General features: G+C 39.2%; 1 long non-coding RNA gene across 1 annotated transcript; it reads right to left on the minus strand.

The window, feature by feature from the left end:
• Positions 1 to 270: 270 nt before the first annotated feature.
• Positions 271 to 5,163, minus strand: LOC118213771. The gene is made up of 3 exons (XR_004762516.1): positions 4,955 to 5,163; positions 4,501 to 4,764; positions 271 to 997 (listed from the first exon to the last, which is right to left on the minus strand). It is a non-coding gene; the product is annotated as an uncharacterized LOC118213771 (long non-coding RNA).
• Between the last annotated feature and the right edge of the window lie 1,102 nt (positions 5,164 to 6,265).

Genomic DNA, 6,265 nt, shown 5'->3' on the forward strand with positions numbered 1-6,265 from the left:
ATCTGCTCACGTGAAGGAGGAAGGCACACTCATCACTGCTCTCAATGAACAGACAGGGCCGGGAGAGGGAGGGGGAGAAGCTCCACACACACGCCTGTTCTGAAATGGTTGTAGTGACTGGGCTGTTTTGGGGTGGTTGTAGTAACTGGACCGTAGGTAAATTCAACAAAAACAAGGGAAGCCATCGGGCTGTAGCCCACAAACCAAAGCCCCACAGGAACATCTCTGCGCATTTTAGAATTCAGACAAAACACCAATGACCGTCTCGAATTAGTTTGAATGATTTTAATATGTTCTCATCAAGTAACAAAATTTTTCAGTTTAATCAGTCATTATAAAATGTGCTGTTATTTACTGAGTGCATGAAGACTCAAACCTAAGACTACTGTCCACATCTTTTCGATAAAATTCTATATTAATATTGTGCATGATCCACTACATTGCATTCCCTTCATGCGTAACCGTTACTCACATGGAGATTTACAGAAGCAGTCCGTAAACTATTTACACATCTATGCACACATCTGTGCAACACATACTGTGAGAGTAGGAGTCAAACATAATTATACATAAATCTACATAATTATATGCAATTTTTTGTATTCATCACAGTAAATTATTCATTGGAAGCACTTAACATTTACATGTAAACATTTCCATTCTAAACACACAATTAGAGAACTATGAAAGCATAGTGTTAATTCACTAACTAACACAGAAACATTATAAACCCCCAAACACTCAGAGGCCTTTCATTCATGGCACACTGATGTAGTGAAGGTGTGGGGTACAGCTAAACTGTAATGTGCTTGTTGTTTACAGGTTAGCAGTAGACAAATAGTTCCTGTGTTAGGGAGAGGACTCTGAGATGTCCTCTGGGATGTGTGGTCTGTGAAGCCGCAGAAATTTCCTGCAGGACTTCATATACTGTGGTTTCCACGACAGCCAGCTCCTGCAGGAATATGTCCTGTTGTCCTGGCAACCCCCACGGTGTGTTCTGTTGAAAAAAAGAAGAGGTTCTGTGAACTCTTATAGTTTCTATGATGACAAGGGCAATAGATAAAAAATTTTAGTGCACCATGATTTATCTGGCCTGAGATGAGAGGTACATATATCATTTTTGAAAAAATGTGCTAATGATGCTGTTCCAGATTTGTAATTCTGTAGCATTTATTGAAAAAAAAAAACTGCATTATAAATATGTGTCCAACAGCTGTGGCACTGTGGAACAGGGACTGATATTATCTTCCCAAGGTAACCTGGTCTTCATGAAGCTCTGGGCATTCTCATATTAATGTCGATAGGCATTTATTGAAATTTGTTTCTGAAAAGTGTACAGGGCCTTAATCCAAATAAATCTTTAATCCAAATAAAAGCAAAAGCAAGTGTTTTCCCTTCAGAGCTGTCGGTGCATGCTGTCACAGTAGTGTTTTTGGTAACTTGTCCAGACAGAGCCATTGTGCCTAAACAGGTCTGTGAACAGCTCTGCCTCATTAAGAGAGAGCACAGTAGGAGTGAGATCCCACTGGCCACTTTCAAAAGCTCTCATTTAAGGGCTGGCCAGGGAAAACGAAATAATCCTGATCCAGCAATTCAAGAAGACACAACAACATGACTGCTTCATATACAACATAATATAGACACACGCATGCACACATGTTCAGCTGGCTACCCAAAAGAACTCTGGAGTTCACTGCCGTGGTAACTGTGTGATGTAGTTCTAAATGTATGTGTTGGGCAGGAGAAAAGAAAACAGGCATAATTCTGAAGTGCAGTGGTAGAATGGGCCCATCGACAGCACATTCCAAGCACAGCCAGCCCAACACATGCCATCAGCAGATATATATAAAAGCGCAGAACACTATTGGATTTTCAAAAAATCACATTTAATTTATATTTTTTAAAAGTAGCTGCTTTTTTACGCTTTTATTTAATGCATTAAAAGCAGATGAATGAGACCCTGGGGTGCAATTACAACTAAAGTCCCACAGGCGGCAGCAAAGAAAGCAACAGCGTCAGACTGCCATCAGAGGAATGTATGCACTGCACAGTGTGTGAAAGAACACACCTTGACCTTGAAGTCCAGTGTTACCAGCCATCCAAAATAATGCACACAAATGATATTAAATGTTATTCTGTGCATGCATGACATTCTTCTGAAGCTCAAACGTTTTAAGTGAAAATCGTTACTTTTAAATGTTTACAATCTATTGCCAGCAGTGTGTATTTATGCTGCAAAGTAATAAAATGAATATGAAGCCATTTCTTCAAACACCGTCCAGTGATATTCTATGTCTGAGCAAAGGAAATCCCCAGTGTATCGAGATGTCCCACATTTCACTGTTGTGCAAATGGTTTTAGCTCTGGTTTTATTCTGAAGCAGTTATTCTAAACGAAAAGTGGTAGATGTGGTTTTCACAGCATCATAAATCACTTTTGTAATGTGAATACATTATTCAATGGAACTCAGCATGCAGGACAGATTCACCTACGTGGTTAGGCAGCACTTCAGAACTAACCTGCATGCTCATTATTCTTGGGGATTCATATGGTATTTGATTACAAATTATTGCATATGATTTTTGGTGACAATAACACATTCATCCACCTGAATCACCTGAACTATTGAACTTACCATCCCTATATAATAAAGATATGACAGTTTCACCCACCCTTTCCCTCACACTCGCCCACAGCTGCACGGCTAACACTCAACAGTCATCATCCAAACACAACGTTGTAGGGCACAATATCCTGGTAAACAACTAATCTATCTTCTAATGATCTCTGCAGTGTGCTATCTGAGTGTCTCAATCAAGTAATTAGTATGAACCCAGCGAGTAAAATAACACTGTTGAAACAGTTATTTTTTAGGTTTTGGAATGTTTCTAAAATATTGTAATCTATTTATGTTGTCAGGTCACAAGAATGTCCATAAAATGTTTTGCTGCTGAAAAAAAAAACTAGGAACTTGCTACAATATAGCTGAAAAAGTTTGGAGGCATAAAAACCATGAAATGGCATTGTTACAAGTTTGTTATTCACCACAGCCTTTCTCCAACAGTGTTCCCATATTATTGCAAGCTGGAATCACGGCCTTGTATTAGTGAAGTAAGTGGGTCAGTGGCAGAACTCTCTCTGCTGTCAGAGGAGAACCTACAGGCAGCTGTTTTCAGCATCTGTTCAGGAATACCGAGAGAACTGATGCAGGAGTTGTTGGTGTTGAGGATGTCAAAGAGCTTTTATATCAATTATGACTTAGAAAATATTGAAGAAGAAACACTAAATGTTCCACTCATATTTAGTGTTCGTAATAGAATCAAAATAAATTAAAATGCATCGAATGTAAAAAATGATGTGAGTTCTGTTGTTTTTTCCCTCTCATCACAAGATGAGACCTTGAGTATATTGTACATAGGCACGTTTAATATTAAATGGTGGGTATTTAACATATTTTTGGCATGGATCGGATACTAATACTGTATCTCACTAAAGCGCATCATAAAAATGTTGTAAATGTGCTTTATTAGGACAGAGACGAGAGATCTTCCAAAAAACGCTGGATATCAAATTATTTAGTCATTTGGTCAAAGAATAATGGGGACTCAGACTCCTCTAAGTATTTTTCAGCAGCCTGCATGAAGAATAATGAAATCCAGACCCAGAATGAACAATGTGACAGAGGATGTCCGTACCTGTGGTTTCCTCAGGTCAGCAGCTCAAATGTAAAGGAGCACTTTGCGCTTAAGACATCTTCTTTTTTCCTGCCCCTTGGTGTGTCTGTGCTCTCACTGGCTCTGCAGCCCCATGCCCTGCTGAGCCCCAGTACTTTTCCACTAAAGGGGACTTCCTGCCCAAAGGCAGGCTGGCCAGGAAAGCATGACAGATAACCACAAACAGCCAGCACCGGCAGCGGCCAAGCGACACTTCCAATAACAGACAAGTGTAGCACGCCAAATAGAAGAGCCAGTAGGTTTTAAAAAGGCAGGTGGCTAAATGCTGCTCGGTTTTAAAGAGTAAGCCCATCGTGTGATTCATCTTTCCACCCTTAGCTCACTGCAAAAAAAACTGACCCAAATACAGCATAACCACAGGTCCAGTAATGCAACTCACCTGGAAAAATTGTATGTGTTCTGTAAAAAACTCAAAGAGCATATTGGAAATATGGCTTCCATATTAATTACTGTCAAATCAAATCATATCAGATCAGTCCTGCTCCATGAAAAGGTGCTGAGGTTTGTCCCAGGACAGTCACCTCAATAACTTAGCTGGAAGTGCACCGTAAGTGCACTGTATCCTAACACACTTAAAATCTGTCAACAGAGAGAAAGGGGTTGCAAAAGCAAAACCGGTTTTAAAATGCACTGCTTTAAAGAGACACGAGGTACTGTATGCACACACTTCTGGGTGAAGGGAGAACAGTTCCGTTCTGTCAGGAACTGGGTGTTACTGTTCTTCAGTGAATTTTTTATGACCCGTACAAGATAAGATTCCACCCACTTGTATGTTCCTGATAAAGATCCACGAAGCAGTGCAGTTCAGTCCATCCTCTAGGGTTGGTTGGAGGGTTTGGAGGTGGCACCTCCTCCTCTGTGCATCATCGCAAGGACATTTCACTCCGTTTACCCCAGAATCAGGCCTGTGGACAGCAGACCCTGAGGGGGGGTCTGACAAACACAGCCCGGAACTTTCCGCTGTAAAACTCCCGTAAATGGACCCCACTGTACCGTTCCTCATCCAGAGATGATGAGGTGATTGCTGCTTCTACACACATGAATGGGGAGAGTTCATTGTTAAAGGCCATAATAAACATGTTTTAAAAGATACAAAGATACTATTAGATTTATACATGTAAGAGAAAAGGTTGTTGACAGCATGATATGTTCATTTAACAATAAAGACTGTTAGACTCTTTAGACTGTTTATATAATGCGGTCCTTTAAAGTGACAATACCTTGACGTTGTCTGTAGGCAAAAAAAAATTGGACATCTATTCGAACACTGAGCACATACTATTTTACAGCCAGCTATATTTAGAATATTTATACAGACAGAACATCTTTAAAATTCAAGGTCTTCTTCATGAGATCTTCTTTGTCGCAACTCAGTTTTCAGCAAGCACTGAGTATCTGGGACACGAACAAGTGGAAAATTACCAGGCAGGAAAGAGGCACGTCTCACAGGCAGAGTTGCAGAAAGACACTGATAAGACTGTAGATCCAAATCCCCCCCTCCTCTCACTCAGCCTGCAGTTTCCTCTAAGTTTGACAAACTCTGGGCCTGGCACATTTGCGTACCACACAGCTAGTATTTAAAGCATACTAAATTTACTAAATTTATATATACGTGTGTACATATACAAACAGTATGTATACACATACTGTAAAAAAAATATATATATATATATAAGGTGAGCGTGGTGCATTCTGTACTTGTAAATGTGTCTCCTCTCTGTTCAGAGTGCATTGGCTTTCACACACCTTGTGGCAGGCACTCTCTCCTTATGGCAGGTGCGGTTTGGTGGTGAACCTGAGTTAATATACAAATAAACATGTACACAAATGAGCACACAAAGGGATATTTTAATTAATTTATTTCAAACCAGTATTTGCACACTTAATTTGTCCAAAATAAATCAAAATGTAATTCCTCTGTAAAAAATGACAATGCCTCCTCATGTACATTTTTATGTTTCAAGCCTAATGAGACGTTAAGGCTAATCCTGTTTGTTCTTATTGTCAGACAGGACCACCTTTGGTGAATCTAACCAGCATGTATCTTGTAAACTTTAATCACCTAAAAACATTTTTTCATTTTATATTATATAGGAATACCACATTTAACTGAGCATGTAATTTCACCAAACAACTGGTCACCATTTGTTACTTTCAGTTTCAAATGTACAGGTCACAATAAAAAAGGGAAGTCAAAAACCACTCTCAGGCACACAGATAGCTGAATAGGAAAAGTTTCAAATCTGTACTTTACAACAATACACATCTGTATAAAAATACAAAGCCAAAAATATACATTTTAGAATGGTCACAATTTGTTACTTATTTAAAGTAAATGACAGTGTAAGTGAACTTACCTATTACAACAGACACAAACATTGGTTAAATACCTGCTTAAACTCCATGAACTGTAAAGTCAAAACTTTGGCGATATGTTGATTACCAGCAACAATGTTCACATACTTCATGGAAAGTGAGTCGCTGTATACTGAAGGGAACTAAAACTTTAAAAAATTGTTGTGTTGAATTTC

This window comes from Anguilla anguilla, chromosome 15, assembly GCF_013347855.1.
Source record: "Anguilla anguilla isolate fAngAng1 chromosome 15, fAngAng1.pri, whole genome shotgun sequence".
Classification (NCBI taxonomy): Eukaryota; Metazoa; Chordata; class Actinopteri; order Anguilliformes; family Anguillidae; genus Anguilla; species Anguilla anguilla.